The 26,315-nt window shown below is 42.9% G+C and overlaps 1 protein-coding gene across 1 annotated transcript in view; it reads left to right on the top strand.

Annotated features, from left to right (window-relative positions):
* The first annotated feature begins 21,955 nt into the window (after positions 1 to 21,955).
* HECW2 (HECT, C2 and WW domain containing E3 ubiquitin protein ligase 2) overlaps positions 21,956 to 26,315 on the top strand; it is a 646,010-nt gene continuing 641,650 nt past the window's right edge. The window contains exon 1 of the mRNA XM_029606070.1: positions 21,956 to 22,406. The gene's annotated coding sequence lies outside the window, so the exon portion shown is untranslated. The remainder of the gene's footprint in view (positions 22,407 to 26,315) is intronic.

The following is a 26,315-nucleotide window of genomic DNA, read 5'->3' on the forward strand; positions in this document are numbered from 1 at the left end:
TTGAAGTTCTCTGTTAATCTTGTAAGAAGAAGTTGTGTTTCGAATACTGATGGAGTCTGGCCATAGAAAGGAATTACTGTGGAAACTGACCTGGACTGCTGTGACTGTGGCACTATTTCGTGCCACAGTCACAGCACATCACGGCACTTGTTTGTTCAAGAGTGGCTTTGCCAGTCTCTACCCACTTGGCAAGCATCTCAACATACTATTCGCACATGTCCTCTTTCCCTGAACATTCATGCACCATTCATGCACCATGATGTGGATTATATAGTGATGAATTCCTACTCTGAGAATACTGAGGGGAAGCAACAAACACATCAAAGTAAAACAACATGACTTTTATTATTGAAGGACCCAGGATTGCATTAAGAAAGCCATGCATTAAAGGTTAAACAGATATACAAGTACAAACATTCATAATCAGTGTGAATCAATTTTCCAGAAATATTCTGTCCTTAGAATAATAAAGTATGAATAATATATGTATGTAACCTTGTATTTACGGGTACCAAAGCCTTTAAATTATCAGTGAGCTCACTATAACCCTCTAGGATATATAGTAATACTACACTAATCACTGGAATCAGTAATACTCATACATTAAGAAATATAATTGTACCCTAGCCTTCAACAGGTATGTGCTGCAGTGCTTAATGTTCTTTAACCTTCAGGGATTAGCAATTGTGTATTGTGCCCTTGGCCTTTTAAGGGTGACAGACAAACATAAAGCACAACATGGATTCCACTGGAATGAGCAAAGAGATGTCCCTTCTGCCCTGGGATACAGTAATGGGACTGGGGATTGAAGGGTTAACGGTGAAATAATATAAAATAGGGGTGACCAACTGGTGTCTTGCAGGCTGCATGTGGCTCTTTGGAGCAAAAACTGCAGTTTGCAAGAGAAATCCACCCTTTACTGTCAACCATCTCCTCTGCCTATTGTATACTGCGGTAAGTACATAAGATTTGCCATTCTAGGTCAGACCAAAGATCTATCAATCTCAGTATCCCTTTTCCACAGTGGCCAATCCAAGCAGGATTGGCAGGATCCCAAAGGTTGATAGATTCCATGCCGCTTATCCCAGGGATAAGAAGTGGATTTCTGCAACTCCACTTTAATAATGGTTTATGGACTTTTCTCCCAGGAAACTGTCCAAACATTTTTTATATACAGATACATTAACAGCTTTCACCACATCCTCTGGCAACAAATTCCAGAGCTTAATTATGCGCTGAGTAAAAAATATTTTCTCATAGTTTTAAATGTATCTCCTAGTATTTTCATTGTGTGTCCCCTAGTCTTTGTACTCTTTGAAAGCATAAACAACCGATTTGCCTTTACCTGTTCCACTCACTTTTTTATAGATGTCTATCATATCTCCCCTCATATATCTCTTCTCCAGGCTGAAGAGTCCTAACCTCTTTAGTTTTTCCTCACAGGGGAATAGTTCCATCCCTTTTTGCTCTGGTTATTGGTGTTTGGGTGGATCCTTGGACGCTGTGGCAGCTGAACATGCCCACGGGGGGGGGGCAGTCCCGTGAGGGACCACGGTGTCAGGCTAGACTCTGGACACACAAACACAGATTGAATCTTTATTTAAACAGTATTGGAAACCACCAGAGGTGGCAGTAGTGAGTAGTAGATGTTGAGCCCAGCTGGGCGAGTATCCCACAGGATGCTGGAACAGAGAATCCTCTGCTTGGCTGTGCTGTAGAGGAAAGAGACTGAGAGTTATGTGTACACATTGAGAAACATACAGAGTCCCAGGTAGAATAGGAGAAGCTCCAAGACAGGGAGAGCAGGCCCTCAAGGAGCGAGTACCTGATCCCTTAGAGTAGAGAGACTCAGTGGTATTGTACTCACACAGCTATTCCACTAGATGAGAGGTCTGGCACTGGAACTTAGGGCAGGCCCTCAAGGAGCGAGTACCTGATCCCTTAGAGTAGAGAGACTCAGTGGTATTGTACTCACATGGCGGTTCCACTAGACAAGAGGTCTGGCACTGAAACAGAGGGCAGGCCCTCGAGGAGCGAGTACCTGGTTCCAGGGAAGCAGTACTCTGGAATAGATGGTAGTTGTACTCACAGATGGATACTGTTAGTGAAGTTTTCCAAATAAAAAAGATTGTAGATGCAGGCAGGGTCTCAGGGAACATGGGCCCTCGAGGAGTGAGTACTGGTTTCCTGATAGCACCTGAAAGAAGCAGAAGAGGCCCCCGAGGAGCGGGTACCCCGTTAGCAGTAAGAGTTTCAGATATCGCTGGAGTGGCAGAGTAGCTTCGGTACGGAGAGCGAATCCCATCTATAGAATCCGAGTTGTTCCGTTGCTAACTCGATTAGCTAGCAAAAGAGGTAGGCTTAAATATCCGGGCAGCGTGACGTCATCTCAGGGGGACGCGCCTGAGGTTCACACCAATGAGGAAATAAAGATGAGGGCGGCACACGCGCGCGCGCCCGCCCAATGGTACCTTGGAGGAGCATGGTGGGAAGCAGCACCAAAGTCGGTCTGGGGACGCCGGAGAGGTGAGCCGGAGGAGCCACAAGAAGAGTAATGTAGGTGGGGCGAAGCCGTCGTAGACTGACGGTCGCAACACTTTTATCATTTTGGTTGCCCTTCTCTGTACCTTTACTAATTCTGCTATATCTTTTTTGAGATGTGGTAACCAGAACTGCACACAATACTCAAGATGAGATTGCACTATGGAGCGATACATTTATTTATTTATTTGTTGTTATATACTGACATTCGTCAGGAACATCACATCGGTTTACAATGTAATACATAAAAATATAGTTAAAAACAAAACCAGTTACATCAGAGATTTAAGAAAACACAACTAAAATACAATAAAACTTTCTAAAAAGAGAGACTAAAATCAGACAAGTAAAACTGTAGGCTGTATGAAAAGGTACTCTGCGTTATGAAAAGAATAAAATGATATGTAGCATTAGGCAGTGTGAAGGAGGCAATTATGTATAGGCTTGCTGGAACAGAGGCATTATGACATTCTCTGTTTTTTCTCCATTCCTTTCCTAATAATTCCTAGCATTCTATTTGCTTTCTTGGCTGCTGCTGCACCTGAGCAGAAGATTTCAATGATGCTTAGATCCTTTTTCTGAATGATGACTGCTAATGTTGATCCTTGCATTGTATTTTGGGTTACTCTTTCCTAAGTGCATCACTTTGCACTTCTACACATTAAATTTCATTTACCATTTGCATGCCCAGTCTCCCAGTTTTGCAAGGTCTTCTTGCAATTTCTCACAATCCTCTTGTGATTTTAACAACTTTGAATAATTTTGTGTTGTCTGCATATTTGATCACCTCACTCATTTTTCCCATTTCCAGGTTGTTTATAAATATATTAATAAGCAGTGGTCCCAGAACAGATCCCTGGGGCTCTCCACTATTGACCTTTGTCCATGGGGAAAATTTACCATTTAGCCCTACTCCCTGTTTTCTATCCTTTAACCAGTTCATAATACACAATAGGATGCTGCCCCCTATACCATGATTTTTTAATTTCCTAAGAAGTCTATCATGAGAGACTTTGTAAAATGCTTTCTGGAAATCCAGATATACTAGATCAACTGGCTCACCTTTATCCACATGTTTATTTACAGCCTCAAAAAAATGTAGAAGATTGGTGAGCCAAAACTTCCTTTGGTTAAATTCATGTTGTCTTTGTCTCATGCCAACATGAATTTAGCCTATGTATAAGATCATCATTTGTGTTCTTTATGATAGTTTCTACCATTTTGCATGGCAAAGACATCAGATTCATTAGTCTGTAGTTTTCTGGATCACCCATTGATTCTTTTTTAAAAACTGGCATTACATTGGCAATCCTCTAACTCTTTTTAGGTACCATAGACGATTTTAATGATAGTTTACAAATTCTAATAGCAGGTCCGCAATTTAATTTTTCTGTTCTTTCAAAACTCTGGGATGTATACCAACTGGTCCAGGTGATTTGCTACTCTGTAGTTTGACAATTTGCCCTATTACATCTTCCAGGTGTTGTGCTCCGTGGCCGTGGCGCCCCACGACCGTGTTCCCCTACCTGAGTCTCAGGCCATGAAAGCCCCGGGGGAGGGCTCCGACTCGGGCCCGTGCTGCCCGCTGCAGGGGAAGCCGTCCTGCTTCCCTCAGCGGCGTCTCTCCTTCTCCACCGGGGAAATCCAAGATGGCCGCCGTCAACTCATTTGCATTTAAAGGGACCTGGTCCCTATAACTAGACTCACCTGCTTCCAATGATCCAGAGCAGAGGAAGTATATAGGGAGGCTTCCTCTGCTCATTCCTTGACTTGGCAACGTCTCTTGCGAGTGTTGTTTGAGTCTGTTTGCCTCGGTGAGTTCCTGCTTCTTGCTCCTGTTACGTGTTGGTGTTCCTGGTTCCTGACTTCGGATTGGCTTACGGTGATTCTCTGGTTCTTGACTTCGGATTGGCTTACGGTGATTCTCTGGTTCCTGACTTCGGATTGGCAAGCGGTGATTCTCTGGTGCACGACTTCGGACTGGTGAGCGACGACCCTCTGGTACTCGACCTAGGACTCCTCCAAGACTCCGTCTCCAAGGGCCCACCTAAGTCCCAGCGGCCCGGGTCCCTACGGGCTCCTCCTGGGGGGACCGCGGGCTTCCAGGGCGAAGCTCCAGTTGGCCTTTGCACCATTGCTCTGACCTCCCTAGGTCCACCTAAGCCCCAGCGGTCGGGTCCCTACGGGCTCCTCCCGGGGGGACCGCAGACCACCAGTGGTGAAGACTCAGCGCCTCATCTCGTCTCTTCATCGCCTCTGTATTTGCCTCAGCCTCCAGTGCCAAGGGTCAGCCGGTCCCGCCTCCTGTTCTGCCTCGCCACCCGACAAGAGACCTTACGGATCCTCCAAAAGGTATACCATCCTCTTGTCGGCCAAGGGTCCACAAGCCTGAGCATAACACCAGGTACACTGAGATTTGTTTCAGTTCTTCTGAATCATCACCTTTGAATATCATTTCTGGCATGGATCTCTCTCTTACTTTGGAAACTCTCTACTGCATATATAGGGAAGCAATGCAGGATCAAATACTTCTCACTTCAAAGATAGAAATAAAGACAACTTAAATCTGCCAGTGAACCCATTTCTGGCATAGGTATCCTCACCTTTCTTAGAAGCCAGCTTGTGAACAGAAGTTGTAAATTTATAGCTTCCACAAGTAAATTAGCTACTGAGAAAGGGGAGGATCACAGCCTGCAGGAGCTTCCTGTTTTCGCATCTGCATCCCAACCCAAGCAATGCCTGCCAGTGGACCCCATCTCAAGGTAGCTAAAGATAAGGTCCAGCTGGGCCACTGTGGAGCCCATCCTGCAGCAGCTGAAGAATCCCAACAGGCCACCACTGTGGCCAAAGAAGAATCCCAATAAGCTGCCACAAACAAGGAATGATAGGCTGCCACAGAGCCATTCCATGGTGGCTGAAGACTAGGCTTTGAGAGAGTGAAAAAGGGCCTATGTGAGAGAGTGCCACTGTGTATGTGGGAGAAAGAGGGAGAGAACCTGTATGTGTGAGAGCATATTTGGGAATGTTTGAGAGAATGAACATGTGTAAGTGTATGTGTGTGACAGAGAGAGAGGATAATGTTTGTATGGCCCCCTCCCCCCAATCCACAACAATTTAAGGGTGACTGGAAATCAAAAGATCCCAAATATGGAGAGCAGGAGATATTTTAATCCTTATTAGTTTTAATTTGGGGGTGTTTGGGGAAATATTAAAACAAATGTAGTTGAATCTTTATTTTATTGGATATTCTATTTGTTGACTTTTTTAAATATTTATTTTTATTAATAAGGTTTTACTATTATGAATTATGTTTTATATTTCTTAATTGTAGTTGATCTTTTATGAAGCATGGTGGTTATTCTTGTTTTTCCATTGTTGCACTGCTTATACAGTCAGTCTTGTTACAGGTTCCAGTTTAGTTTTTGTCTGTATGTTTCTATTTCTACTTTATGCTCTCTTTTTTTTATTCTGTATTTGGTGCAGGTCTGTCTGTGTTCTGCATATGTGAGGTATTCTGCTAACGTCTCGTGAGCTTTATGCACTGGATATGGCACCAATGAGTCTCCTAGAGACTGTGGGTACCAAGAAGGGGTGGGAATGGGAAAGGAAGGGGGTTGCTACAGGCTGTGGAAGAACTTTATACATAAAGTGGCAGCACTGAGGCAGGGTGGGCACTCACCGAGTGAGCCCTTGAGCAGCAGCACAACCACAGAATGCATAATGTATATGTATGTCTTTATGTCTGAGAGAGATGTGTGTGTTTTTTTTGTGTCTACTCCTGGGGGAATTTAGGGTCCCTCTCTCTTGCACGTCACACACACATCCACTCATACAGGGTCCCTCTTTCTTGCATTCACACCCACACAGGCTCCCTTTCTCTCTCACGCATTCGCCCTCACACAGGTCACCTATGTCTCTGTCTCACATGCCCCTTCACACAGGCTATCTCTAACACATCTTCTCATAGGCTCTCTCTCACACATGCACAATTCCTTCATACAGGCTCCTTCTCTCACAAACAAATAGGCACTTCACATGCACACACAAAATCCCTTTTTCACACACACCAGCTCCCAATTTCTCACACACATACACACTCCTTCACAATCTCCTCACATAGGCTCCCTCTCTCTGGCACCCACACTCACACACCTTCACACATGCTCTCTCTCTCACCCCACCCCCACCCCGGCTCCCAGTCTTACACACACACACACACTTCTACAGGCGTGTTTCCAGACTGTTTAAAGCAAACTTCCATTTTACCTATTCAAAAAAACAAAGCAATTCCATTCACAGAATTTTCAAACTTAAGGCCACTAGCTTCTTTAACTTCACTATCAAAAACCCTAGAATCTGTAGTTTTACACCAATTAAACAACTTTTTGACTGACCATGATATATTTCATCCAAACCAACACGGTTTTAGGAAAGGTCACTCTACTGAGACCCTGTTGTTGTCCTCCTTCGACTCTTATCTAAGAGGTTTTGATATTAATACAGACTTTATACTGATTCTGTTAGATTTCTCTGTGGCATTCGACACGTTGGATCACAATATTCTACTGTCTAGTCTCCAATCTATAGGAATTCAATCTACTGTCCTAGACTGGTTCAAAAGTTTTTTGTCTAATCGCCCTTGTCAGATTAATATTGGATCATGCACTTCACAGTTTTATTCTATGCCCACTGGTGTTCCACAAGGATCATCCCTTAACATATACTTAATACCTCTATGTAACATCCTGTCCGCACTAAACATTCAGGGGTAGATTTTCAGAGCCCTGCTCGCCTAAATCCGCCCAAAACCGGGCGGATTTAGGCGAGCAGGGCCCTGCGCGCCGGGAAGCCTATTTTACATAGGCCTCCCGGCGCGCGCAGAGCCCCGGGACTCGCGTAAGTCCCGGGGTTCTCGGAGGGGGGCGTGTCGGGGGCGTGTCGGGGGGCGGGCCCGGTCGTCGCGGCGTTCCGGGGGCGTGTCGGCAGCGTTTTGGGGGCGGGTACAGGGCGTGGCTACGGCCCGGGGGCGTGGCCGCGCCCTCCGTACCCGCCCCCAGGTCGCGGCCCGGCGCGCAGCAGGCCCGCTGGCGCGCGGGGATTTACGTCTCCCTCCGGGAGGCGTAAATCCCCCGACAAAGGTAAGGGGGGGGTGTAGACAGGGCCGGGCGGGTGGGTTAGGTAGGGGAAGGGAGGGGAAGGTGAGGGGAGGGCAAAGGAAAGTTCCCTCCAAGGCCGCTCCGATTTCGGAGCGGCCTTGGAGGGAACGGGGGGAGGCAGCGCGGCTCGGCGCGCGCAGGCTATACAAAATCGATAGTCTTGCGCGCGCCGATCCAGGATTTTAGTGGATACGCGCGGCTCCGCGCGTATCTACTAAAATCCAGCGTACTTTTGCTTGAGTCTGATGCGCAAGCAAAAGTAGGCTGTTCGCGCGCCTCTTAAAATCTACCCCTCAATTCAAAATATATGCAGATGACATCCAACTTTTCGTTCCATACAACTCATCTTGGTGCGAAACTCTTTCTACAGTTCAAATCTATATTAAAACCATAAAGAAATGGATGGCCCACAGTCGATTAAAATTAAATGCAAAAAACCCCCAAAATTTTACTTCTAAGTTTCATCGAAAACCCAACTAACTGTCCACCTTTGCACATAATGGTTGACAATGAATCTATTCCTATTACTAAACAAGTACGTAACTTAGGAGTTACACTGGAATCTACCCTTTCTTTATCTTTTCACATTTCAAAAGTGGTCAAAAATGCATTTTTCAAATTACATTTGTTAAAATGATTAAAACCACTATTATCTATTCAAGACTTTCGTTCAGTCCTCCAGACACTGATATTTTCTGGCATAGACTACTGTAATGGCCTGTATTTAGGCCTATCAGAAACATCAATTAAACCATTACAATTGATACAGAACAGCGCAGCTCGCATCCTCACAAGTACACCTTTAAAGCATCACATTTCCCCCATTCTATTTAATCTGCATCGGTTGCCTATCAAATACCAGATTCGGTACAAAATATTAACAATAATCCACTCCTTACTAAATAACCCTAATTCTATATGGCTTTGTTCAATCTTAAGAATCTACAACTCTTTGCGAGAACTTAGATCCTCTAACAAAAATCTCTTAGATGTGCCAAAGGGTAAGGCAAGCAAGATTGAACGTCACGCAAGAAAGGGCCTTCTCAGTCGTGGGACCTGTACTTTGGAACACATTACCATACTCTCTACGTCAAATTGCTAGTAGTAAAATTTTTTTAAAAATCACTTAAAACACACTTGTTTAAGGAAGCATTCAAAGCATTTAAAGCTATGGAACAAGAGGCAAGATAATGGGGTAGATTTTAAAAAGATGCGCGTTCGCGTACTTTTGTTGGCGCACCAGGCGCCAACAAAAGTACGCTGGATTTTATAAGATACGCGCGTATCTTATAAAATCCTGGATCGGCGCGCGCAAGGCTGCCGATTTTGGGCAGCCGGCGCGTGCCGAGCCACGTAGCCTGCCTCCGTTCCCTCCGAGGCCGCTCCGAAATCGAAGCGGCCTCGGATGGAACTCTCTTTCGCCCTCCCCTCACCTTCCCCTCCCTTCCTCTACCTAACCCACCCCCCCGGCCCTATCTAAACACCCCCCTACCTTTGTCCACGGATTTACGCCTCCTGGAGGGAGGGCGCGGCCGCGCCCCCGGACCGCCCCGGGCCGAAACCACGCCCCCGTGCCCGCCCCTGAAACGCCGCGTCCCGCCCCCAAAACGCCACGTCGATCGGCCCCACCCCCGACACGCCCCCGATAAAAAACCCCGGGACTTACGCGAGTCCCGGGGCTCTGCGCGCGCCGGCAGGCCTATGGAAAATAGGCGCGCCGGCGCGCAAGGCCCTGCTCGCATAAATCCACCCGGATTTACGCGAGCAGGGCTTTTAAAATCCGCCCCAATCTGTTCTAATATTTTTCTGTATTAGATATAAGTATTGTTTCTATCTGTTTCTTTTTTAGTGAAGTAAATATTAACTAAAATATGCAAAGTTTTTTATATTATATTGATACCAATGCATTTTTATTCTGACTTTACTATTTTATTTTATTTTATTATTTTTTACTGTCATTATTATTTGAAGTTTTAGTTATTCTAATTTCTTATTTTTATTTTGAAATAATTGTAAACCATTTTGTTCAAATCCATTTGTTTTAACGGTATATAAAAATTTTAAATACATACACAACTCACTCTCATCGGGATTTTCATCTTCTCAGGGGGCTTCATCTTCAACATGAGCAGGATGAACTCTGCTCGTGGCATGCCGGACCTTCATCTTTGCCGTGAATGGGGTGAGCTCTGCTCACAGCGCATTGGGGCCTTCATCTTCGCTGTGAGCAAACGAGCTCCACTTGCGGCACACCGGGGCCTCCTCCATCTTCACCAAGTTCTGTGCAGAAAACAGCAATTCTGCGCACAGGGGGAATTCTGCTCAAATTCTGTGTTCTGCAGAAGCGCACAATTCCCCCAGGACTATGTGTCTGAGAGAGTGTGTGTGTATATGTGTTTCTTTCTGTGTGTGTGTGGCGGGGAGAGTCATTTATCGCTTGCTCACCCGTGAAAGGCATGGTGGCTCTCTGCCTCTGTGAATTCTGGTTTTGTGGCTCTCAACATGTGAAAGGTTGACAAGAACTTATTCATTAGAATCACATGTAAGCCTGTTGATTACAAGTAAGCCTATTTCTAAAGTACTGGTGAATGTCACTATAATGAACCTGCAAGTCAGAAATCAGCTCTGATCCCAGTACTGAAAGTCATGCTCCCAAGGACTACTGAATAGTATGATGATTTCCACTCCAAGTGGATCTTGTCCCACACAAATTTTCTCAGTAGCAAACAGCACTCCTGTTGAGAACTGCAACAGTCCAGCAGTTCTCAGCAAAACACAGCAATTACAGCGAGGCACTGCAACTTCTCAAGCAGCTCATCCCAAGCTGTTTATCTTTTGCTGCCTAATTTACCAAGGTACTCACTGAGGAAATCCCTGCAGGGGACAGCAGGCCTACTTGGGCTGAGTCGCAGTTAGCAATCTTGCTGTTTTTCTCTGTCTTTTTCTAACTGTCTCTCCCAAAGCCTGGGTAGATTCGAAATCTTCCTTTCAGCATGCTAATTATTCAAGTCCTTCCTCCCATTCACTGGCTTTTAGGCCTGTGCTCTGAAGCATAGTGCAGTCACATAATACAATGACATTTCAAAACAGCCATTTTGAGGAGGTCTACTTTGGTTTCAGCAACAGTGAATCAGTAGTGCTTTAGCTGCACAAAGAAAAGGGAAGAAGGCATGACATACACATAGCAACACAAACTCGCTTAATAATTCTCGACACTTTGGGGCACATGGCAGACTGATAATTAATAACCTCCAATACAGTGAGATTATTGTACCAGAAAATCACCTTACTAGTCAGGAAATATGAACCCTTGATATATAGGGTGATGACTATAAGAAATAGCTTGAGAAGGTGAGGTTCCTGGTGATTCTTGCTTATATGCATTCTGCCAGTATAGTGTAACACACTATGCAACCAAAATTCAACCGTGAAAAAGAAAAAACATAAACCCAAAAAATTTAAATAAATATTACAAAAATATACATATAGAATATAAATATATTGTTAAGGGGCACTCATAAATACGGTTTCTTAATGAACCAGAGTATATTATCTTACGAACATAATAACATAAGATTTGCTATTTTGGGTCAAACCAAGGGTCCATCAAGCCCAGTATCTTGTTTCCAACAGTTGCCAAGTCAGATCACAAGTATCTGGCAGGATCCCAAGATTCCAAGCTACTTTTCCCAAGAATAAGCAGTGGATTTCTGCAAATCTACCTTAATAATGGTTAATGGACTTTTCCTCCAACAACTTGTCCAAACCTATTTTAAAAGCAGCTACACTTTCATCACTTTCTCTGGCAATGAATTCCAGAGCTTAATAATGCGTTGAATAAAAAAATATTTTCTCTTATTAGTTTTAAATGTATTACCTAGTAACTTCATAGTGTGTCCCCTGGTCTTTGTACTTTTCGAAAGAGTAAACAATTGATTAATGTATATTTGGTCCATTCCACTCATTATTTTATAGATCTCTATCATATCTCCCCTCAGAATCCTAACCTCTTTAGCCTTTCTTCATAAGGAATTTGTTCCATCCACTTTATCATTTTGGTTGCCCTTCTTTGTACCCTTTCTAATTCTGCTATATCTTTCTTGAGCCGTGGTGACCAGAACTGCACACAATACTCAAGATAAGGTGGCACCATAGAGCGATACAGAGGCATTATGATATTCTCTGTTTTATTCTCCAGACCTTAGCTAATAATCCATAGCATTCTATTTGCTTTCTTGGCTGCTGCTGCAAACTGAGCAGAAGATTTCAACGTATTATCAACGAAAACACCTAGATCCTTTTCCTGAGTGCTGACCCTTAATGTGCAACCTTGCATTGTGTAGCTATAATATGGGTTACTCTTCCCTAAGTACATCACTTTATGCTTGACTACATTAAATTTATTTTCCATTTGCATGTCCAGTCTCCCGGTTTTGCAATGTCCTCTTGCAATTTCTCACAATCCTCATGCGATTTAACAACTTTGAATAATTTTATAGTGTCTTATACCACTAACTTTTTAATCATAACCCCTTTTTTAATTTATAAATTTGTGCAAATGTGAGTCCAAATGAAAATTGAAAATTGTGTTTTGTTTTGTTTTTTTAAATCAATCTAAAGCAGCAACACAGATGACTCTTATGAAAATATCTTTCTAAGCAGCCACATCACACCACACTGTAATAATATATATCTCAACGTGATGCATTCTTCTTCAAAATTCTTATTGCACTGAAAATGAAATCATCACAGCTGAGTTTCGGTGTCAACATAAGTCCTGTGTTATCTGCTGTGTAATTCATATGTGATGATGGGACTGATGAATGCCTGTCATAGAGGCAGCCATCCTGCATACAAAGACCAGGCAATATTCCCTATAAGTTTTTGAAAGGCTACATGTGCAAACATTTTCTTTTGTGCAATCTTTTATAATCTGAGTTCAAATTTGTGCACTGTCATCCGATATAATACAAATAATATTGGGATTTCTTGTGTGTGCTGTTTTGCTGCATGCATGGAGTTCACAACCTGTGTGTGTGACTGTGCATACATGTACACAGCTTGGAGGGAACAGTACTCACAGAGACTATGTGGCAAAAGACATTAAGGCTGCCAGTCGAAGACTCTGTGCTATTTGTTTTGGAAGCTATGGTAACATTAATTAATTCATGCAAGTTTACTAGCTTGGGTTCAGGTAGGCGACATATGATATTAACTGAATCTAATTACTAATTCTATCACTCAAAAAGTGAGAACGACTGCTAGTCCTCAGTTTTGTTCTTTGCTAATGGAATATCTAGGCTATTGGCAACTAATTGGAAATCTTGTAGCATTTGTTTGCATGTCTGAGAAGTGCCTGGGGCGACAAAAGGAAAATCATCCTAGTAGAGGACAAAATGCATAGACTCAGCCACCCTAGAGCTGACCCAGTGGATGAATAAGTTGAACATTTTGAACCTGTCATACAAAATGGCACAACCCTGTTGAAACAGAATTGGTTATCAAACATAATTCTTAGCAGAGGAAAGCAGTTGGGGGTGTATGGGAAATAGTCCGAAGCTGACTCGGTTTCTGTCTTGGCTATGAGCACATTGCATCCACTGTCCCTACAGCACAATCAAAAGATATGTATGATACTGATCATTCCTCCGCTGACAGTCAATCACTGGCATGGGTGCCCATGGGCAGGAGTAAGTTCTGTCTGACCCAGTGTGATATTTTTTAGTTAGTTGGAACTTGCCTGCTTCCTTCGTAAGAACCAGGGCTGGTGTAAGCACTACATGGACTAGGTGATCGCCTAGAGTGCTGGAAGTTTGTGGGCGATGGCCTAGGGCTCACAACGGTAGTGTTTAGCTGATGAGGTCATAAGGAGACTGTGCCGTGGGGCCGGATGGAGGCGGGATAGGAGCGGCAGCTGGATGCATGCGTTGGAAGTAAGCAGCATTGAGGAGAGAGAGAGAGACACACACACACAGGGCAGTGGGGGAGCAGGGGGGACTCTATTTGCTCCACCTAGGCCAGGGCAACAGGGATCCTTGCACCGTCCCTGTTAAGAACCATGATCGAGGGAGAAAAAAAATCATTCTCTGAGCCTTTATGAAAGGAACTGCCTTCTGTCTCAGGCTGACCACCTGGCTGATTTTAGCTTCCTCGCTTTGCCTGACACAGGAAAGCAAGGGAGAAGTGGAGAAGAAGGGACAAGGCATAGGCACCATGTTACCTGTGCCTCCCTTACATGGAGGTTTGGGTACATAATTTTACTACTATGTTTTATTTAGGTATTATCTTTAATTAATCAGCTTTGTCTTTGGTTTGTCTCATATAAGAACTTACTGCCTTACTTCAGTAAACAACCAAGCTTTTAGATGCTGACAAAACAACAGGTAATTAGACTAATTCCTTAACAAAATGGGTGAAGCATTACATGACGTAGGGGCCACCCCTGAAAAAGAGTGAAACCTAGTTCTGGCCTGAGTAATCTATTTGACTGATGGTTCCATATGTTCCTCGGTTCCATGTAAAGCTCCGCTCTCTGTTGAGCAGTTCTTCATTTTATGTAAACCGGATTGATTTGTAGTCCCTACAAGAACTTCGGTATATAAAAATTAAAAATAAATAAATAAATAAATAATAAATAAATGGTATCTCCAATCTAATCTCTTGAGATGACCACAGCCTCTTCCCTGGCAGGTAATGCATAATCCTATCCACAAGATAAGAGGGACCCATACTATCTAAGGCCTGAAATTGCAAAGCTAAAATCTTAAAATGTATCCAGGAGGAGGTAGGAAGCCAATAACATACTAAAAAGAGACATGGCCCTCTCCCATGGCTCACTCATAATAATGGTATTAACTGTCACATTCTGTATAATTTGTAATATTCCAACTAATCTCTCAGGAAGGCCATTATAATAATCCAGATGTGACAGAATAATGTCCTGCATCCCTGTCCTTAAATCTTGAGGACATAGGTAAGCTTTTCAAAAGATAAAGTTGAGTCCAAAATTAGTCCCAGCCTTTTAAAGGCCAAATCACGCAACATGAGTGCTTCATACATTTTTTGGGTGCATGACATTTAGTTTTAAGAAAGTTGTACTATAAGAGGAGGTTTCTGGACTCATGTAGGAAATGAACAACATTACTTTATTATTTGTAACATGATCATCCTCTGTAAGGCCTCTTTATATATTTATATATTGCAAGGGAAGAGCTCAGTAACCCACAATCCAGTGGGAGCACTGAGAGGAGAGGATCATCTTCCTGGTGGCTGAAAGGAATCAGTAAGTTCTGCTTGGGAAAATTTTTAAGTATTTAGTGTGTTTGTGCTTTTAATAGTCAGTAAGGCAGCTAATAAACAGAAGTTAGTGTGTTTATTTTTAAATAGTCAGTCAGTAAGGCAGCTAATAAACAGAAGTTAGTGTGTTTATTGTTAATAGTCAGTAAGGCAGCTAATAAGCAAAAGTTAGTGTGTTTGCACATTTAAAAAAAAAAGGTAGCCAGAAGCTAGAAATAAGCTAGGAGCAGAGTATACCTAAGTAAAAAGGTTGAAAAGTTCAGTTACTCTCCTTGGAAAGGTGTTAAGGTAGTGTGATTTGGTTTGATTAGGTACCAACATATATTAATCAAGACATATTGCACAGATTGAGGAAAAACCTGTGAAGAATATATTTATGGTGCTGTGGACCAGTATTGTGCCAATTTTCAACTATTTGCAACAGTAAAGATTTATTTGGACACTAACACAGTAGCTCCTTTGACTTTTTGGCACACAGCGCATAGCACACAGAGTATCAGAATTTCCCTAACCCAGGGAATTACAGAAGGAGAGTTAGTTACCCCATACTGGGCACCAAGAAGACTCCTTTCATCCCCGAGTCGAAAATGCCTACACCCTAGGAAGGAAGGGAGGTTTGAGAGATAGCCTGGGTTCCTGCATCAAATAACTTAATTCTTTTATGGCCCCATTGGAGTACATTCTGCACCTGGGGATGGGGCAGGAACCCAGGCTAGCTCTCCAACCTCCCTCCCTTCCTTCCTAGAGTCTCTCATGAGGGACTTTGTCAAATGCCTTCTGAAAAGCCAAATACACTACATTTACCGCTTCAGCTTTATCCACATGTTTATTAACCCCTTAAAAAAATGAAGCAGATTTGTGTAGAAAAACTTCCCTTGGGTAAATCCGTGTTGACTGTGTTCCATTAAACCATGTCTTTCTGTATAAGAACATAAGAACATGCCATACTGGGTCAGACCAAGGGTCCATCAGGCCCAGCATCCTGTTTCCAACAGTGGCCAATCCAGGCCATAAGAACCTGGCAAGTACCCAAAAACTAACTGCTATTACTACCGTTGCTAGTAATAGCAGTGGTTATTATCTAAGTCAACTTAATTAATAGCAGGTAATGGACTTCTCCTCCAAGAACGTATCCAATCCTTTTTTAAACACAGCTATACTAACCACATCTTCTGGCAACAAATTCCAGAGTTTAATTGTGCGTTGAGTGAAAAAGAACTTTCTACGATTAGTTTTAAATGTGCCACATGCTAACTTCATGGAGTGCCCCCTAGTCTTTCTATTATCCGAAAGAATAAAAAACCGATTCACATCTACCCGTTCTAGACCTCTCATGATTTTAAACACCTCTATCATATCCCCCCTCAGCCATCTCTTCTCCAAGCTGAAAAGTCCTAACCTCTTTAGTCTTTCCTCATAGGGGAGCTGTTCCATTCTCCTTATCATTTTGGTAGCCCTTCTCTATAACTTCTCCATCGCAATTATATCTTATTTGAGATGCGGTGGCCAGAATTGTACACAGTATTCAAGGTGCGGTCTCACCATGGAGCGATACAGAGGCATTATGACATTTTCCGTTTTATTCACCATTCCCTTTCTAATAATTCACAACATTCTGTTAGTTTTTTTGACTGCTGCAGCACTCTGAACCGACGATTTCAATGTGTTATCCACTATGACGCCTAGATCTCTTTCTTGGGTAGTAGCACCTAATATGGAACCTAACATTGTGTAACTATAGCATGGGTTATTTTTCCCTATATACATCACCTTGCACTTGTCCACATTAAATTTCATCTGCCATTTTGATGCCCAATTTTCCAGCCTCACAAGGTCTTCCTGCAATTTATCACAATCTGCTTGTGATTTTACTACTCTGAACAATTTTGTATCATCTGCAAATTTGATTACCTCACTTGTCGTATTTCTTTCCAGATCATTTATAAATATATTGAAAAGTAAGGGTCCCAATACAGATCCCTGAGGCATTCCACTGCCCACTCCCTTCCACTGAGAAAAGTGTCCATTTAATCCTTCTCTCTGTTTCCTGTCTTTTAGCCAGTTTGTAATCCACGAAAGGACATCGCCACCTATCCCATGACTTTTTATTTTTCCTAGAAGCCTCTCATGAGGAACTTTGTCAAATGCCTTCTGAAAATCCAAGTACACTACATCTACTGGTTCACCTTTTTCTACATGCTCTGTGATTTTGATCTTTAGAATAGTTTCTATTATTTTTTCCGACACTTAAGTCAGGTTCACTGGTCTATAGTTTCCCGGATCGCCCCTGGAGCCCTTTTTAAACATTGGGGTTACATTGGCCACCCTCCAGTCTTCAGGTACAATGGATGATTTTAATGATAGGTTACAAATTTTAACTAATAGATCTGAAATTTCATTTTTTAGTTCTTTCAGAACCCTGGGATGCATACCATCAGGTCCAGTTGATTTGCTACTCTTTAGTTTGTCAATCTGTCCTACTACATCTTCCAGGTTCACAGTGATTTGGTTCAGTTCATCTGACTCATCACCCTTGAAAACTGTCTCCAGAACCGGTATCTCCCTAACATCCTTATTAGTAAACACAGAAGCATAGAATTAATTTAGTCTTTCTGCAAATGGCCTTACCTTCCCTAAGAGCCCCTTTAACCCTTCAGTCATCTAAAGGTCCAACCGACTCTTTCACAAGTTTCTTGCTTCTGATATATTTTAAAATCTTTTTATTATGAGCTTTTGCCTCTACAGCCAGCTTCATTTCAAATTCTCTCTTAGCCTGTCTTATCAATGTTTTACACTTAACTTGATGTAATTGGCCTATTCAATCACTTCATGGGAAACAAGAGAAATCATAGGGTGAGGATGGTAACCAAAAGTCAGGGACATGTTTTAAGGGTTTCAGTTGTTGGAGGGTAAAATGGAGGCTGGTGGGAAGGTGATAACATATTTGTGAGGAGACAAGGTGTTGCAAGATCAGATCCTGGATAATCAGTTTGATTTTTAGATCTGGGGGCAGGAGCAGGGAAAGGATTCTTAAACAACAGGCCTGTGTGGGAGGTTGGAGGAGAGAACAGCTGACAAGGCAGTCTGTGAAAGACAGAAGCCTGGAATAAAACCAGCAACCACATTTTTTGAGTGCACTGAATTTAATCATTCCAAAGCTGATATTCTGCAGTCTAAAATCCCACACTGAAAACAGAAACAGTTTTATTTGAAATGCATCAGTACCAGTCAATACTGAACCGTATCCCACCATCTGTCAGGTTTTTAGGCACACTGGGCTGGAGAAGAAACCAGTTCGGCCAATCTGAAGGTGAGGATGGCGGGCCTGTCAGAAAGTGGCTTATAGTCTCAGCTTGAGAAAAAGAGAGATCCTGGCATAGAGCTGGAACTGTGCGCTGGTGCACGGTGATGTTTTGTGTCTGCAAATTGAGCCTCTGCCACAAGGATGGGGTGCACCGTGCCTGGACTCCGAGCTTGAGCGGCATGCCATGGAGGAGGCAGGAGGGCAGGGCAGGGCTTTTGTTAGATAGTGGGAAGGAAAGGCCGCAAGCAGTTGTTCCAGAGAGTAAGGCGGATCTGAGCTCTGGTCCTCTGGCCTTATGACATGCCTGCAATCTCTTGATGCTTTTGATGCCTGAAGTCTCGAGTTTCAGCACGCACCAGCTGTTTAACTAAAGTGATAATGATAAATGTGCATTGGATAGTGCTCAACAAGTGAGTTGCTGGTGTAACAAGAGTTCAAATCAGGGTCTGAATTGTTTTCATTTTCTCTTACTAGCTTTTCAGGGAAAAACAGAGAGAGGGAGAAACAGTTATTTGTTTTAACCAAAGTTATAACTTTATATAATTTACACTTGAAAAAAGTTGTTTCTTCATCAATCATAAAAATAATATTAAATCAAGTATTCATTACAATAATGCAAATAATTTTTCTGGAATTATCTTTCTGATTTTTTTTTTATTATAGGAAAAACAAACAAAAGTTCCTGATTGCCCAGTCCCTTTCCTCAGAGTTCAGACTTTTTGTTACTTATAACTTTCTTCCTTGAAATAATCTTCTTCCATAGCAGAATTCTTCTGGCTCCACAGCTTTTAGGAGTCCATTACTCTATCTGAAGGGACTACACTGTGGCGTAGCCATGGGCAGGCCATAGCCCACCCACCTTTTACTCAGGCCCACCCAATTTTTCCTTTCATTGTGCAAGCTATAGCAAGCATCTAGCAGCCACCCAGGACCATGACAAAGAGCCTTGCTGAGCATTTGGCAAGGGGGCAGGGATGGGCTAATTACAGCAGGCTTCTTGTTGTGGCACCTCTCAACCAAGGAGGAAAAACTGCAGGAAGATTAGCGGCTGCAGGAAGCAAATCTTCAGTAGCCAAGGCAGTGGCATAAGAGAGGAGCAGGCACAAAGCAGGAGCGGGACATTAGTAATATATTCCCTACCTGGGGTAGGGAATGAGAGTGCAGAGAGGTGTTGGAGGCATCCAACAGGCAAAAGTGGAGCACTGAGTAACGAACTGGGTTAAGCTGTCAGGAGCTGAGCCGGCCCTGCAGACTATATGAATCAGAGTGCCTGAGCTCTTCCCTGCTCTGTTTCTCAGACTCACTGAAATCAAAGGCCTCACACTACAGATGTTTCACTAATGCTGTACCGATATCCAAGCTCTGACTCCCCACCTCACCCCCTCCCCACATGATAGCCTGCCCTCCCAAAGCTACCACTGAGAAAAGGAAACAGGAAACAGTAAGCTCCACAAAATCCAGTGGGAAGCAAACTGATGGGGGGAAAAAACAGGCATCTGAAATGAAATCCTTATAATGTCACAACATATGGGAAGAGGAACCTTCAGTGTGCAGTAGAATCGAAGCATGGAAAGATTTATAATAAATGTTTAACAGGAGCTCGGCAGGGCATTAAAATTTGCTCACTTTGGGGTTGATACAATACGGAGATTAGCACCTATTTAACGCGCGTCCGACATGGAATGAATGAGTTAGCGCTCATCACATGCAACTGCATGTGAATGAGGCTTTTACTCATTCACTCCAAATGCAAAAAAATAAATGTGCGTCTCAGACGCACATTTATCGCTCAGCTATTAACGCCTGCCTGGAGCAGGCGTTAATAGCTGAGTGCACTGAAAAAAAGTACAGAAAAGCAGAAAAAACTGCTGTTCTGTACTTTTTTAAAGTAAAAAAAAATAAATTCTCTGCTGGCCGCTTTGAAGACTGACGCCGATAAACTCGGCATTCAAAACTGGTTGACTGCAGTTTTGAAAACCAACGCCGAGTTTATCGGCATCGGTGTTCATAACTGGCAGACTGCCGGTAACCCCATATTGCATTATGAATAATATTGCATCGGCCCCTGAAATAATAGAGTCAGACTGGCAGATGGAGGTAAGGCAGCATCTGTGAGGCTACTTGTTTGAGCTCTCAAGCAGTGGTTTGCAATGGGACGGGCACAGCACTGCCAGCAGAGGGTGGGAGGAGGAGAAGGCAGCTGGACAGGGTGGGGTCAGCTGAGAATGAGACCCTGGGCATCTGGGGAATGAATGTGAGGCTGCTGGGGAGAAGCAGTTTGTTATGGGTGGGGGGGAGGTGTTTGAGTTAGACTGCTGCTCAAAGGGGTGGAGTCATCTGGGTTGCGAGAATGAGACTGCTAGGAATAGGAGTGGGAACCTAGGCGGCAAGAGCTAAACTGCTGGCAGAAGAAATCTGGAGGTGAGAATGAGACTGCTGGGCAGAAAGAGAGGGAAAGAAGGGTGTAGAGTGCTGGGTCTGGGAATGGGGGAGGTGGATGAGCAACGGATTGCTGGGGACAGGAGAAACTGGGTGTGTGAGCTAGCAAGTGGTTAGTGAGAGTGAGACTGTTAGGGATGGGAGGTAATAGGGGATGAGACTTTCATCTCTCATGTCCCTCCCTGACCCTAGCAGTCTCATGTCCCAACCCTCACCTTATCTCTGTTTCTTTCTTTCTCATCATGGGGAGAAGCATTGAGAGAGACTGCTGGGGACAAGATGATTCTAATTCAGGAAACTTGACTGGCATGACAAGTTATACATGTGTTACCAAAATAATATACCAAGGGCTGAATTTTCAAAGATTTAAGTGTATAAAAACTCCATTTTTTGAATAGGGACCTATATTTACAACATTACTGTGCGATATCTGCATTTTAAAACACCTGCAGGATATTGTGATATGTGTTGAGATGTTTGTCTTCAATGTAGACTAGTGTCTGGTCATGTTTAAGTTTTGGGATTACTGCCTCTGGAAACATCTTTAAATATAAATGAAATGTTTCCATAACTATATACCTGGTTTTAGCATTGGAAGTGCATGAAGACACAGAGTTTAAAATATTAAAAGTATGACAGCTGTAGCAAACAGAAATCTGCTGTCAAGTGCACTCTAAAACATTATTTATCAATAAGAGTATAATTTCTATTGCTCTAACCTGCATTCCTAGTGCCCACCCATGATAACCTTGAGCCCATCCAAAAATTCAGTTCTGGCTATGCCACTGGGACACATAGTATTAAAAGCTGAATCACCTCACATATTTTACACAGGTTTACATTTATAGAAATATAACATTATCTGCAAGTGAAACAGTTACCATGAGTTGTGTTTCTTAAGATTATTTAGCGCTAACCAGAAAGAAAAGTTTCCACAACTTGATCCTGCAATTCACTCAGATTTTTACTGGTCTCTGGCCTACAGCTATCCAGTTGGTACCGGTAGCACAGGTTTGCTGCCTCCTCTAGGGGTCTATGCAGGACTAAGAACCCCTCTACCCCTCCTACTGGCTTTATGCAGTTATTCCAGGTGCAGTTTCTCCACTAGTGAGCATGTGCATTGCCCTTAGGCATGGCCGCTGTAAAGCAACAACATCCGACTGAGCATGCTCCATGCCCTTCTCTCTCTCCAGACTTCTTAAAGAAAAATTCGTTGTGTAAATACGGTGCAAGAGGGTTACACTGGCAGCAAAACAGTTGATGAAACAGGGAAGAGGAGGCAGCATAACCTGCAGCACATCTGATTAATCACCCAGTTTTTTGCTGTGGTGTTTATGTTTGTCTATATCCAGGTCTATTCCGTGACTGCGTTTGTGAAAGGGAGAAATTCAGGACCACACGTTGTTTATTAATGCTGTGGGAGGGAGGGCAGCTCGGGGGATCCGTCCGTACGAGATGAGTTGCCTGATCCTTTTGGGTCGTCGAAAGGAAGCGGAATCATTTACGTTTACGGGCAAAGAGGCGATACTGGCGGCCAGGGTTTTGGATAATAGACGAGCTCTGGACTTTTTATCTCCACGATCTTCTGGAAGCAAATGAGCTGCCACATTCGCTGTCAAAAAAAAGTGACTGGGGACCTGCGAGAGCCCGGAGTCTGTTTACAGCTAATTGTGAGTTCAATAGAGGGGATCTTTTGCATATCTTTTTTTTTTTTTTAATTCCGTGTGCAGGCTATTGGATAGTATGCGTATAGCAGATCTATCACAAATGAATGGTATCTGAATCCCCTTGCCCTGAAAGCTGCCAATCTCACATGCACCCAATTAGGGAGCTCAGCGATTCAGATAACATTATTAACATCACAATTTTTGCATGTGTTTAGACACTTGTAATACATAAAATGGTTAAAATAAGAGGGAGAGAATTTACCGAATGGTGATAACAGTAAAGTAAAATTCCTACGATTGGAATGGGAGCTGCTTAGGGCAGGGACTGCTTTAGCTTTGTTCATTGCGTCCTATTTCCCCGATTCTTCAGGAGCAATGTTTATCCCTGCAGTCCCACCGTCCATGGTTTTTTAATTTATGTGTTTATTTATTTATTTTCCAGCGGGCCAAGCAGTTCTGCTCAGTCATTGCACAGTAGGGACGCTTCCGAAAGCTTGAGCCAGCCTCAGCCCGGGCTGCTGATGCTCTGCGTTAAGGAAAGTGCCCTGCCCTAGTAGGAAGTAGCCTTGTCTGCAGGGGGCATAATTTGATTTGTGTCCTGCAGATGGACCAGCTCGGTTCCCTGTTCTCCTCCTTCAACTTTCAGCCACCTCACTGCAGGTGTTGGTCGAGGAAAAACAATTCTGTGATTATAGATTTAAAAAGAAAACCGAAGCATACTGTTTCTGTGCAGTTAGCAAAGGTACATTATGTCATACTGAAACGTTCATCTTATCTCAGTCAAGTCCATTCATTGCCTCTGTAGGTGACAATATTTCTGTGTATTCCGTCCTGTATTCGGTGTTTCTCCCTTACCTTTTGTCTTAATTCCTTAATGTGTTCGTATTATGCTGAAGGCTACTAGGATTAATTACAGGACGGGTGTATTGAACATTGGTATGTCACGTGCACATGATCTCTGATTTCCTTGAAGTTCTGTTTCTTGTTTGAACCTGGATGTTTTTGCACCCTACAAGAATTTGCAAGTATTTTTGGTCCGAAGGCTTGCCAGACTAAAGTGCTGGCGTGTAAGAGAACCAGGCCCTTGCTCTCCGAGGAGCATTACGGTTTCGCTGAAGCTGTGGCCACACTAGTGTATGATGTAAAGTCTTCAGGGGCCGGGGATTGCAGTCTTCTTGATTGTGCTTGTTATGCTGTGTAATATGAGTCACTGTGTTATGCTAAAAAGCCCACGCGGCCTATTTAAACAAACAGGTCTGTCTTCACTCTCCTGGCAACGTGCTTTGAGAAGAAAACGTAAATGCAGCGAGCGCGCCCCAGAAGAAGGGTGGGATTTGGCTCGGATGAGTGTGTATTATTTCAGTGTTGATTCTGACTAGGCACGGAGGGATTCCCCGTTTTCTTCCTAGCGCAAGGTCTGGTTGCTGACTCTGCACGTTGCTGCCTTCACTGTGGTGCAGTGTCAAGCTGGTGTCAGAGCAGCCACCTTGGCATGCTCAGCCAGCAGATTTCACAGTTGACCGAATGCTCTACTCCCCGGTAGTGGTTCCTTTGTACGGTAATTTGTTGGAGAGGGATGCCAATGCAGGGCACTAAAGAGGTGCGGCTTTCATGTGGACAGCAACGGGCAATTGCAATCCATGGCTAGTTTGGTATAAACAGCAGAGCTTCCACCCAGCACCCGTGGAAGTCTGCAGCTTTTTAGCACTCTGCACTGCATGAAGTGACATGCACTCATCATCCTGGCAACATGCCTAGAGTTGACTACTGTACCCCAGACTGGGGGAAATCACACTGCTCCTTCCTGATGCTAATGACGTCATCGGCCAGACTGTTACAGCAGGATGGGATGTAACAGTAAATGCAGCGAATTGATCTATAAGCTTTTATTTGTGGAGTAAAATAGCTTCCCTAAGCCTCCTAAGCCATTTACCTGTCTTCTGTTTTCCATGTGTGTAAGATCCCAGAATCAAAGAAAGATTGGATTGGATGTAAATTTTAGATATTTAGATATATATTTATAATATAATAATTGTAATTTCCCTTTTTCCGCCTATTTTAAATACTATGATTAATTATAAACCGCTGAGATGGATTTGTCCGTGCAATGGTATATAAAACTGTTTAAATAAATAAATAAATAAATAAACATTAAACTGCTGTTTAATCCACTCTCTCACCTCTGTGCAGGATCTACAGAACTTAATCCCATTCAGATGTTTGATTAATCTGCTTCAATCTAAATACTAATTCAATGTTACTCTGTATCCTCATGCCTCTTCACTGAAAGAAAAAAATAATCACTTGTTGGAATCACATATTTCCTTGCATGCCTGGTATAGGCTTTGTTCAGATAAAAGTACAGCTGTTTACAGACTTCTGAAGATTTTTTTTTTGCCCTGTTTCAATGTGTAGGATTCAGTGGATGATAGAGATGCCTCTTGAATAATGTTTTATCGAATCCCCTTTGACAAAGAACTACCAAATAAACAGACAAGCCCAAGTTTAAGCACATGCTGCCATTGTTCATTGGGACTTCATTTCTTAGTGAAACCTGAACTGAATAATTAGATTGTGTGATTGTTTTGGAGAAGAAGTCCTTATGTATAGCTGCATATGGGCTACATGCAAAATTTTAACTGTATGGATGTGTAGCCAGAAAATATTTGTTTTTATTTTTGTTTCATTTTATTTTTATAATTTGGTTTGGTATTTTTTGAGTTGGTGTGCCTTAAATATGAAAATGAAAAAAACCCCCAGATTCACATTCCTATTGAGCTGGGATTAAATGAAGGGCATAGCATTGGTGACCTGTCCTTTAGAATAGAAGAAAGTATTTTATATTCTTCTTTTGCTCTTATAAGGAAAAAGAGTGCCTTTAGTTTTGCTACATCCTGTCCTTGAATGCCTGCACCTTCTCCTTAGTGCTCAGATCTCAGCTGTGGTCAGAGACGTGCTTTACACCTTTTGTCATTGTCCCCTCCTTGTCATCCCTGTGGGGAGATCCAACCAGCCCCATGCAGAAAGCTCCTGGCAAATGAAGTCTGTTGGAGGGTGAGTTGGTACGGTATCTTTCTGAAAAGCTCTGCTTCCTGTGGAGAGCCATCTGTGGTCAGTGCAGAGGACCAGCAGAAATGTGATAGGTTTCTGGAATCTGGAACTCCCTCTTGTTCCGTGTCTGCAAGAATCTTCCGAGCTACAGCCTTCCCTGACTGGGATTGAAAGTCAAACAGGCCGCATTTCAAATTCATTTCTGGGACAGCTAAAGGAGGGTGCTGCTGTAGAAATGTAATAAAACAAAGGGATCAACAAAACGGTTTTTATTTTAAAATTAAAATTTCCTGTCTATTTAAGTACATGGCTTTTTTTTTATAACATGAGAAGACTGGCGGACATATTCTAATGGATTCCTAAACTGGGGTCTTTGGAACACTGCAGATATAATCCTTTGGGCCTTTTTTAAACAGGAGTCTGGAGAAACTGTACAGAAATTACAGCTTAACTCTTTAAATGGAAACATATTGGTGGTTGGCATCGAGGACATGGGGCTGTGAACTTTTGATCACATATTGAAATCACAAACACCTAAGTAGGACCTGTTTTTGCATGCAAAGGACGAAGTAAATCAGTTCATAAGTAAATGGGTCATGTTTTTAGAGGAAAAAGTTGTGATGATATAGACTCCTGGGGAGAGGGCGGATTCAGGGATTATTTTCTCTTTATTAAATTTTCAAAACTTACAAAGTATCCACTTTGAAACAGAAATATGGTATTATTTTACATGGATAGGCAATTTTTTGAAAAGAAACAAAAAAAATCACCAATATAATCATTCTTTTTCCAGTTATATAATACCCGTTAGACCCCTAACTGGGGGGACAGAGTAACTGCACATTTAGATTACAAAGGAAA

This window comes from Rhinatrema bivittatum, chromosome 6, assembly GCF_901001135.1.
Source record: "Rhinatrema bivittatum chromosome 6, aRhiBiv1.1, whole genome shotgun sequence".
Lineage (NCBI taxonomy): Eukaryota > Metazoa > Chordata > Amphibia > Gymnophiona > Rhinatrematidae > Rhinatrema > Rhinatrema bivittatum.